This window comes from Triturus cristatus, chromosome 10 (assembly GCF_964204655.1).
Source record: "Triturus cristatus chromosome 10, aTriCri1.1, whole genome shotgun sequence".
Taxonomy (NCBI): domain Eukaryota; kingdom Metazoa; phylum Chordata; class Amphibia; order Caudata; family Salamandridae; genus Triturus; species Triturus cristatus.
The window spans coordinates 514,076,169-514,088,665 of NC_140593.1; positions in this window are offsets into that span (position 1 = coordinate 514,076,169).

A 12,497-nucleotide genomic window follows, 5' to 3' on the forward strand; every position below is an offset into this window, starting at 1 on the left:
AGTCTTAGAATTGTAATTCTACATTTATAAAATATGGTTCCTTCAAAAATACATAATTAGCTGTTTCACTTGCTTCCCAAGTTATCAGACAGTCAAGTTATATTTGTATAGTGTGGTTAATCGCCCCAGAGGGTATCTAGGTACTGTGCTGCAGGTATCAGTCGAAAATCTAGGTCATAAGTCCTTTCCTGAAGTGGGTCAGCAAGAGTGCACAATAGTCAACTTTTTCCCCTTGGTTGCTTTCCAGTGCTTGTAACTGAATGGGCACAATATGTGCAGAAACTAAATTTGTCAGTTCTCAAAGTATAGAGAACAGTTTAAGGGGCTGCTTTATCCCTTGATGACGAAGTACCATCATCCATCATGTTCTCAGAGGACGTAGAGCCTAAATACAAGTCTGGCGGTCTTGCGACCGCCAGACTCACTGTGGCGCAGGGGTGACGGTCCACCCTATTGCCGATTATAACTTACAAAGTCGTATCGGTGGCGGCCAAGAGCGCCACAATGCAATATGCAGATCAGCATATTTTGAGTTCTTGCACTGCCAGCCTTTTCATGGCAGAACCCCGCCATGAAAAAAAGACGGTGGTGCAAGAATAAAGGGGGACCTACATGTCCTCCATGTCCCACCACGCCATGGGGTTACATTCACAGGGGCCCAACATGTGCCCCCTGTCTGTATTCGTCACTATCCATGCTGTGCTGTAATATTTGGGCTGTTGCCATTGCGGTGCCTGTTTTCAAGGCACCACCATGGGAAAGGCCAAAGAACCGGCGACCGTATTATGAGTTGCACATTTGCTAATCGTAATACAGCTTTGGCGCAGTGGAGGCGGCATTGCACCGACGCCTTTTGGCAAAAGTCATAATCAGGCCCTTAGCCAAGTGGTCATTTCTGTACATTGAAAAGAACTGCTGTCGCAGAAGTTGCCTTCAGGGTTAAAAAATTGTTTTTTTGTTTTTATTTTACCTTGGCTTCCATCAACAGAGCCATCAGGGGTATTTTGACAAAATATCAAATAAAAAATATTCAGGCACATGCATCAAAGGAAAAACCGGTCGCAAACGGGCAGATTCTCAGAATCTGCCCCTTTGCGACCGGTATTTTTGCATTTGGGATGCATCATCCCAAATGCAAAAATCGCAATTTAAGGAATCTCTAAATTGCGATTGCTTAAATTGCGATTGCATTTAAGGAATCCCAAATTGAGATTCCTTAAATGCAATGCATTAAAGTAAAACATGTAGCGATTTCGCTAATAGGGGGAGCAAATTACCATGAAGTTGAACTTCATGGTAATTTGCAAAAACTTTGAAAAATGCACTTTTGTGCATTTTTCAAAGTTTCATGTTTCATGTTGCGCACACACATGCCCTGAAGGCATGTGTGTGTGCAACATATGTGCACAGATCAATTTCAGGGGTGCAATAGGGTGTCATTTTGACACCCTTGCACCCTTGAAATTGCATAAGCAATTTGCGAGTACCTACTGGTACTCGCAAATTGCTCATGCAATCTCCAATTCATTCCTATGGGCCTGGAGGCCCATAGGAATGAATGGGACGGCATTCCTTAATTGCGACTCCCAATTTGCGAGTCGCAATTAAGGAATGTGTAGGAATCGCTATTTTTTTAGCGATTCCTACATGCATAGGATTTTGCAATTCCTTAATTGCGATTCCTTAATAATCGCAATTAAGGAATCGCAAAAGCCTACGTTGATGCATGTGCCAGATAGAGTTGCAGAAATATAGAGTTTTTAATATTGTGATACATGAATATTGTGTGCAAAAATATTGTTGATAAAATATCGATTTTAAGGTAAGAAATATTGTTTTTTAACTTTCTTCATGTGTTTAAATGATATTTTAATTGTACATGTTTTATATTGTGTGTGAAATTGTTGTTATTGTTTCTAAATATCGTTTGTAATTTTCAACTATTTATATTTTTAATTTAATTGGAAAATAGTAATTTATAATTATAAAGTAACTTATATTAACTATTTATTTGATTATTACATATGTGAATTGTATATATAGTATTTGCTTCAAGTTATATTTTATGTGTGGGTTGCTGGGTTTATAGGCATATAGGGTGGGAAGTTAATTAAATAATAATTGATTAATTAATAATTATTGATAAATTATTAAAATTAATAATTGTTAATCAGTTATGTAAATTGTGTAATTATTATAATATTTTTATTTACATTTCAGATGTGCATTGTTGGGTTTGTAAGGATATTGGGTTGGGAAGTTAAATAATAATTGATTAATTATTTAATTATGTAAATTGTGTAATTATTATATTTATTAATTTAGATATATGTTAAATGTGTATTGCTAGGTATGTGGGACTACAGAGTGAGAATTAATGAAGTAAGTATTAAATACCATTTTTTTCCTCATATTAATTAGTTAAAACATTCATAATTATTTTAATTGTTAAAAAAATATATATTTATTTAATTTTAAGGTAATAGTTTTATAATTTTATTAAATTAATACTTGTTTTTAAATAAGGTATGTTTTGAAGTGAAGTACTTTCCCTACTGTTGCATGGACTGGAGTAGGAATAGTAAATTTAACCCCTCCTGAGTTCAACGCTTTCCCTACTGTTGCACAGACAGGATTTTACCCCTCCTTATACCAACGCTTTTTCTCACTGTTGCACAGACTGGAATGGCAATAGAAAATGTAGCTCTCCAGAGTCCAACGCTTTCCTTACTGTTGCACCAACTTGAGTGAGAATCATTTTACCTCACCTGAGTTCAGAACTTTCCCTGCCGTTGCACAGACTGGAGTTGGAATAGTATACTTTACCCCACCTGATTCCAACAATGCTCCTACTGTTCCACAGACTGGAGTGGGAATAGTATATGTATATTATTTCTAGATATGTATTTATATTTTTTTAAATTATATTATTGTTATGTTTCTGTGTATATATATATATATATATATATATATATATATATATTAAAGCCGAGATCCTCCTTCCTGGTGTCCTCAATCTTTAGGGGGTGGCTCGAGACCGGCGGAGCAAAACCGGCTAAAAATATGTTCAAAAAACGAAGTTCCACTCGAGCTCTCGGGCGGCATATGCAAAGAAATAGCGGACTCAGATCCAAAAGTAAAGGGGGTTTATTACATCATAGACCCGCCGTGACGCGTTTCGCCACTTTCGTGGCTTGTTCACACAACGTTGTACATACAAATGACACCATTACATACTTTTCAAATATCATGGAAAAAGAAAGAGGCTATCACTTTTGATGTTGCATTGCATTGAAAGTAAGGAAGCAACACGAGCGCCATCTTAGCCTGTATATTACATTATAGCATTTATATATTATTTCTATCCCTCGTTCTAGATAGCGCACTCGCGAAAATAACATTGAACAGAAATGTTAAATAAAGGATACTCAATATTAACAGTACCATTTTGACCAATTAACGAAAATAATCGTTGTGTGTCGTTGTTTTGCATTTTTTCCTTTACGATGATTGTGGACAGCAATTAATACATTTATAAAGCAGTCATGTAAGTCATAATAATATCATCGTTTCGTGAATTACGTGCAGACCATTGTTCATTTGTAAAATAAATAAAGTTTTTTCTCTCACTGCGTCAGAGGAAAAAATGTCTGGTTGCCAGGTTACAACATTAACATTGTTCGTCAAATGCGAGTTTAAGAATCATGTTAGCGACGATACTTGCTTCCTTAGAATACTATGAGCCTCCAGTTGCCTGAGTGTTAATTCCCCTTGTTAGTGGGTAAAATCGAGGTTGTACACATTTTATGAACAGGAAGCTTAAATTCTTATCTCCTGTGCTTAAATGGACTTCTAATCTTTACATTGTACCCTGATTAGTGGGTAAATACGATTTATGTTATTCTCGATTACTGGTAAATTAATGCAAGGTGTCATGTGTTACCCTTATTTCACCTACTAGTGTTTAAACTATGAAACCATATTGTTTTATCTTACACCAAGGGACGTCGGATGATCTGATGAGGAGAAAAGGGATGGGAGATCTCAAAACTGGGTCAGCCAAAACACCCTTTCTCTTCTCCTCCTGTTAAAAAGATACCACATAAAAGAGAAGAAAGAGAATATGTAAGAATATACATCTCATAGCAGTCATTAATATAACATATTCATTCATTATGCAGATGTATTGCCATTTCTTCATCAAGATTATGGCCGTTAGGGAACAGGGTGCACATGCTTATGATGTGTTTTGATTCACGCTGTCTCAATCTTAACACCCTGTTACCTCCTCTCACTTTGGGTGTGATTTGTTCAATGGCATAATAGGTGAGTTTAGAACAATCAGAGAAATGGTAACTTGAGAAATGACGGGCAATGGGATATTGTTTATCCTTATTTGTAATAGCCCGCATATGTTCCAGCACACGTTTTTTTGCCATATGAACGGTGCTGCCAACATACCGGAGTTTACACGGACACTCCAAAACATAGATCACAAAATTACTCGTACATGTCAAAAATTGTGAAATACGGATCATTGTATTCGTACTGGTGTTCATGTATTCTTTGACCATTTTGCTGTTCCTGCAGGCTTTACAATGGCCACATGGAAAAAAGCCCGGTAGATCAACGCCTCTCACCTCAGGGTTGAAATTAAGATCACTATGTACAAGAGTGTCCCTGAAACTGCGTCCCTTCCTATATGTGATCATAGGTTTTGTTGGTAAATTATTACCTATAATGGTGTCATTCCTCAAGATTTCCCAGTGACGTTGTACAATCTTGCGGACTTCAGTAGAATGACCATTGAATGTCATGATCAATCTAGTTTTGTCCTCTTCTTCCTGTGTGTCACATTCTGGGGTCAACAGGGTGCTAGATCTCTCAACTGACTTTATTCTTTCTGCAGCTTTTCTAAGAACCCATGATGGATAGCCTCTTGCTTTGAACCTCTCCATCATTATTCTTTCTGATAGTCTGATAATAAGCTACAGTTTCTTTTTGCTCTGAGTAGTTCTCCATATGGAATGCTCCACTTCAAATTATCGGGGTGACTACTCAGAGCATGAAGCAAAGTATTGCCGGCAGTACTCTTGCGGTATAAGATAGTGTGTAATTCGTTGTTCTTCACCTGCACACAAGTATCTAGGTAATCGACTTTCTCTTTACTGATGGTACTAGTTAGTGTGATGTTTTTGTTGTTCTGGTTAAGTTTGTCAATGAACCGTACAGCCTCACTCTCTTCACCTTGCCATACTACAAAAATGTCATCGATATATCTTAGCCATAAAATGACTTTGGTGTGAAATTCTTGTAGGTCTGGTCTCGCTAGGATCTCTTCCTCCCATGCCCCCATGAACAAATTCGCGAAACTAGGCGCGAAACATGTACCCATCGCGGTACCGTGATTCTGTTTGTAAATCATATCATTAAACAGAAAATAGTTGTTCGTGAGACAAAATCTGATCATGTCCAGGATCATACCTGTGTGTTCCAATAGATCAATACTTCTGCGTTTCAAAAAGCCTGCGCATGATTGAATCCCTTGCTCATGGTCTATTATGGTGTACAATGAATTAACGTCTAATGTTATCAGAACGTAATTCTCTTGCCACACTAGTTTAGAGATTTTATTGAGAAAGTCTTTTGTGTCTCTTACATAAGATGGAAGTGTAAAAACAAATTCTCGCAAGAAATGATCTGCGTATCGTGAGATGTTTTCTAGGGAACTGCCTCTGGATGAGATAATCGGTCTGCCTGGGGGATTGTCCCTATTCTTATGTATCTTTGGCAACAGATACATTACCGGTAAAATGGGACAGTCTTTTTTTAGGAAACAAAATTCCTCCCACTCTAGCAGGCCTTTATCTCTCCATTCCTTAAGCAACTCCCACCCTTTGTTGATGCTGTCATTGTATTCCACCCGTGTCACATTGTTATATGTCTTACCATCCTTGAGTTGTCTTAATGCCTCATTAACGTACATGTCTTTGGGCAAGATCACAATATTGCCCCCTTTGTCGGCAGGTCTTATTATGATACTCTCATCACAGGCTAGATCTTTAATAGCTTCTTTCTGAGTTGCAGTAAGATTATATTTAAACTTTTTCATTTTCTTTGCCCAATTGTTTTTCCTGAACTTAAGCATGTCGGCACTCACTAACTTCTGAAAAGTATCGATGTTGTCATGTCCCATTTTGGGAATTAAAGTGGATTGGGGTTTGAAATTACTACATGCCGCTTTGTCATGTTGTATTTCCAATTCATTCAGAATGAGTAGGGAGTCTTGGCTCATACCCGTTTCATCTGAATTGTTTTGGAGCTCATGCAGGATGATCATTGTATCTATGTCACCAATAGTCAATGGCTCTTCCTGCGTATTATGTATTTTGTGATGGGTTTCTCTACTTACTGTTGGTTTCAATTTATGCCATTTTTTCAATTTCATTTTTCTGCAGAATTTAAAAACATCAATTTTACTTTCGGTATAGTTCATTGGTGTTGATGGACAAAAGGATAGTCCTAGACAAAGGGTTCTTTTAGTTTTTTGGCTGATGGTTTTGGTACTCAAGTTTATGATAGTTTGATTTACCATAGTGTCATCCATCATTAGTTCTTTTTGGAGCGAGTTTGTCTTTTTCCCATGTACTCCGTAGTTTTCTCTCCTCTTCCTTCTTTGTCCGGTCCTTTTCCTCCTCTTCCTCTGGTACCCCTTCCTCTTCCTCTGCCCCTTCCTCTCGGTTGCGGTGTATCTTCCATCCGATTCTCTTTCGTCACCGATCGTGTTGATTGCCGGTTCTGTTTCATCAACCGGTATTCGTCTAAAAACGTGGGTTTTGGGTAGGTTATTCTTTCAGTACTTGAGGTTGAACTTTCTGATGTTCTTATCATAGATTCATCCGTGTTGGTATCGCTGAGGTCTACAGCTTCCTCCACTTGTGAATCATGTTGTACACTGATGTTCGTTTCCGCTGTGTTTCTATTGTCATACAGATGATCATACTTTTTGCTGTATGTCAAGACTCTACCAGCCTCGTAGTCCCCACAGTCTCTATGAAGTTTGCGCTGTTTTCTCTTTTTAATGTCATCTTCCATAATTCTTAGACGTTTTTTCATTTCTTCTAAGAATTTGACAATTATATCTTGGTCTTCATGTACATCCAATTTCTTTTTTATTTCTTCTATTTCTAGTTTGATTTTTTCTCTATCTGACCATGCGTATTTTACTAGTATTTCTAGCATATTCTTTGAGCTGCAGGCTGAATTCATGGACCATTCCTCCAGCATTTTGGGGTCTGGAGAGTCATATGACGGGGTTATATAGATTCTTAACCCTCTAGGTATCATAGATTTCTCAATGTAGTCCTGGAGTGATGTCGCCTCCCACCACTTAGAGATTTCTTGTTTATGGAGTTTTTCCAATCTTTTCAGTGTATTGTAAATTGTATTTTCGCATGCTGCTCTTGTCTGTACATTTTTAGCCACCCCAGGTGCCCTTGCAAAGAGAGCTGTTGCTGCCTCTCTGCGCTCCCTTTCCTCATCCATCCGACTTCGGAAAGTGCAAAATGTTCAATTTGAAATGTTCGTGATTTTTGAAGTGTTCGTGATTTTTGGAAATATGTCCGCACAACTGTGCATATGCTAGCCCCCTTGTTGATACAAGGTTCCCCCAGGCTAAGGGAAAATATCTATCTTTGATTCTAGATATATAGCGCCACAGAGATCGTCACTTCTCATTCCAGAGTTACCACATTTCAGATCAAATATTATGACCTCAAAAGGTACTCTTCGATGCTCTATAGTTCAGAAACCCCGCAAATATAAAACTGAACACGTATCTCTCTTACCTGCACGGTGTACCCCGGTCCTCATGGGATAGCGTGAGGTCTCTCTAGTTCAGTAGCGCGGCTTGTGACGTGTTTCTTGTGATCACCGGATCCATTAGTCGATCAAAAGGGCACTCAATTTCAATTAAAGCCGAGATCCTCCTTCCTGGTGTCCTCAATCTTTAGGGGGTGGCTCGAGACCGGCGGAGCAAAACCGGCTAAAAATATGTTCAAAAAACGAAGTTCCACTCGAGCTCTCGGGCGGCATATGCAAAGAAATAGCGGACTCAGATCCAAAAGTAAAGGGGGTTTATTACATCATAGACCCGCCGTGACGCGTTTCGCCACTTTCGTGGCTTGTTCACACAACGTTGTACATACAAATGACACCATTACATACTTTTCAAATATCATGGAAAAAGAAGAAGAAGAAGAAGAAGAAGAAGAAAGAGGCTATCACTTTTGATGTTGCATTGCATTGAAAGTAAGGAAGCAACACGAGCGCCATCTTAGCCTGTATATTACATTATAGCATTTATATATTATTTCTATCCCTCGTTCTAGATAGCGCACTCGCGAAAATAACATTGAACAGAAATGTTAAATAAAGGATACTCAATATTAACAGTACCATTTTGACCAATTAACGAAAATAATCGTTGTGTGTCGTTGTTTTGCATTTTTTCCTTTACGATGATTGTGGACAGCAATTAATACATTTATAAAGCAGTCATGTAAGTCATAATAATATCATCGTTTCGTGAATTACATGCAGACCATTGTTCATTTGTAAAATAAATAAAGTTTTTTCTCTCACTGCGTCAGAGGAAAAAATGTCTGGTTGCCAGGTTACAACATTAACATTGTTCGTCAAGTGCGAGTTTAAGAATCATGTTAGCGACGATACTTGCTTCCTTAGAATACTATGAGCCTCCAGTTGCCTGAGTGTTAATTCCCCTCAGGCAACTGGAGGCTCATAGTATTCTAAGGAAGCAAGTATCGTCGCTAACATGATTCTTAAACTCGCATTTGACGAACAATGTTAATGTTGTAACCTGGCAACCAGACAATTTTTCCTCTGACGCAGTGAGAGAAAAAACTTTATTTATTTTACAAATGAACAATGGTCTGCACGTAATTCACGAAACGATGATATTATTATGACTTACATGACTGCTTTATAAATGTATTAATTGCTGTCCACAATCATCGTAAAGGAAAAAATGCAAAACAACGACACACAACGATTATTTTCGTTAATTGGTCAAAATGGTACTGTTAATATTGAGTATCCTTTATTTAACATTTCTGTTCAATGTTATTTTCGCGAGTGCGCTATCTAGAACGAGGGATAGAAATAATATATAAATGCTATAATGTAATATACAGGCTAAGATGGCGCTCGTGTTGCTTCCTTACTTTCAATGCAATGCAACATCAAAAGTGATAGCCTCTTTCTTTTTCCATGATATTTGAAAAGTATGTAATGGTGTCATTTGTATGTACAACGTTGTGTGAACAAGCCACGAAAGTGGCGAAACGCGTCACAGCGGGTCTATGATGTAATAAACCCCCTTTACTTTTGGATCTGAGTCCGCTATTTCTTTGCATATGCCGCCCGAGAGCTCGAGTGGAACTTCGTTTTTTGAACATATTTTTAGCCGGTTTTGCTCCGCCGGTCTCGAGCACCCCCTAAAGATTGAGGACACCAGGAAGGAGGATCTCGGCTTTAATTAAAATTGAGTGCCCTTTTGATCGACTAATGGATCCGGTGATCACAAGAAACACGTCACAAGCCGCGCTACTGAACTAGAGAGACCTCACGCTATCCCATGAGGACCGGGGTACACCGTGCAGGTAAGAGAGATACGTGTTCAGTTTTATATTTGCGGGGTTTCTGAACTATAGAGCATCGAAGAGTACCTTTTGAGGTCATAATATTTGATCTGAAATGTGGTAACTCTGGAATGAGAAGTGACGATCTCTGTGGCGCTATATATCTAGAATCAAAGATAGATATTTTCCCTTAGCCTGGGGGAACCTTGTATCAACAAGGGGGCTAGCATATGCACAGTTGTGCGGACATATTTCCAAAAATCACGAACACTTCAAAAATCACGAACATTTCAAATTGAACATTTTGCACTTTCCGAAGTCGGATGGATGAGGAAAGGGAGCGCAGAGAGGCAGCAACAGCTCTCTTTGCAAGGGCACCTGGGGTGGCTAAAAATGTACAGACAAGAGCAGCATGCGAAAATACAATTTACAATACACTGAAAAGATTGGAAAAACTCCATAAACAAGAAATCTCTAAGTGGTGGGAGGCGACATCACTCCAGGACTACATTGAGAAATCTATGATACCTAGAGGGTTAAGAATCTATATAACCCCGTCATATGACTCTCCAGACCCCAAAATGCTGGAGGAATGGTCCATGAATTCAGCCTGCAGCTCAAAGAATATGCTAGAAATACTAGTAAAATACGCATGGTCAGATAGAGAAAAAATCAAACTAGAAATAGAAGAAATAAAAAAGAAATTGGATGTACATGAAGACCAAGATATAATTGTCAAATTCTTAGAAGAAATGAAAAAACGTCTAAGAATTATGGAAGATGACATTAAAAAGAGAAAACAGCGCAAACTTCATAGAGACTGTGGGGACTACGAGGCTGGTAGAGTCTTGACATACAGCAAAAAGTATGATCATCTGTATGACAATAGAAACACAGCGGAAACGAACATCAGTGTACAACATGATTCACAAGTGGAGGAAGCTGTAGACCTCAGCGATACCAACACGGATGAATCTATGATAAGAACATCAGAAAGTTCAACCTCAAGTACTGAAAGAATAACCTACCCAAAACCCACGTTTTTAGACGAATACCGGTTGATGAAACAGAACCGGCAATCAACACGATCGGTGACGAAAGAGAATCGGATGGAAGATACACCGCAACCGAGAGGAAGGGGCAGAGGAAGAGGAAGGGGTACCAGAGGAAGAGGAGGAAAAGGACCGGACAAAGAAGGAAGAGGAGAGAAAACTACGGAGTACATGGGAAAAAGACAAACTCGCTCCAAAAAGAACTAATGATGGATGACACTATGGTAAATCAAACTATCATAAACTTGAGTACCAAAACCATCAGCCAAAAAACTAAAAGAACCCTTTGTCTAGGACTATCCTTTTGTCCATCAACACCAATGAACTATACCGAAAGTAAAATTGATGTTTTTAAATTCTGCAGAAAAATGAAATTGAAAAAATGGCATAAATTGAAACCAACAGTAAGTAGAGAAACCCATCACAAAATACATAATACGCAGGAAGAGCCATTGACTATTGGTGACATAGATACAATGATCATCCTGCATGAGCTCCAAAACAATTCAGATGAAACGGGTATGAGCCAAGACTCCCTACTCATTCTGAATGAATTGGAAATACAACATGACAAAGCGGCATGTAGTAATTTCAAACCCCAATCCACTTTCATTCCCAAAATGGGACATGACAACATCGATACTTTTCAGGAGTTAGTGAGTGCCGACATGCTTAAGTTCAGGAAAAACAATTGGGCAAAGAAAATGAAAAAGTTTAAATATAATCTTACTGCAACTCAGAAAGAAGCTATTAAAGATCTAGCCTGTGATGAGAGTATCATAATAAGACCTGCCGACAAAGGGGGCAATATTGTGATCTTGCCCAAAGACATGTACGTTAATGAGGCATTAAGACAACTCAAGGATGGTAAGACATATAACAATGTGACACGGGTGGAATACAATGACAGCATCAACAAAGGGTGGGAGTTGCTTAAGGAATGGAGAGATAAAGGCCTGCTAGAGTGGGAGGAATTTTGTTTCCTAAAAAAAGACTGTCCCATTTTACCGGTAATGTATCTGTTGCCAAAGATACATAAGAATAGGGACAATCCCCCAGGCAGACCGATTATCTCATCCAGAGGCAGTTCCCTAGAAAACATCTCACGATACGCAGATCATTTCTTGCGAGAATTTGTTTTTACACTTCCATCTTATGTAAGAGACACAAAAGACTTTCTCAATAAAATCTCTAAACTAGTGTGGCAAGAGAATTACGTTCTGATAACATTAGACGTTAATTCATTGTACACCATAATAGACCATGAGCAAGGGATTCAATCATGCGCAGGCTTTTTGAAACGCAGAAGTATTGATCTATTGGAACACACAGGTATGATCCTGGACATGATCAGATTTTGTCTCACGAACAACTATTTTCTGTTTAATGATATGATTTACAAACAGAATCACGGTACCGCGATGGGTACATGTTTCGCGCCTAGTTTCGCGAATTTGTTCATGGGGGCATGGGAGGAAGAGATCCTAGCGAGACCAGACCTACAAGAATTTCACACCAAAGTCATTTTATGGCTAAGATATATCGATGACATTTTTGTAGTATGGCAAGGTGAAGAGAGTGAGGCTGTACGGTTCATTGACAAACTTAACCAGAACAACAAAAACATCACACTAACTAGTACCATCAGTAAAGAGAAAGTCGATTACCTAGATACTTGTGTGCAGGTGAAGAACAACGAATTACACACTATCTTATACCGCAAGAGTACTGCCGGCAATACTTTGCTTCATGCTCTGAGTAGTCACCCCGATAATTTGAAGTG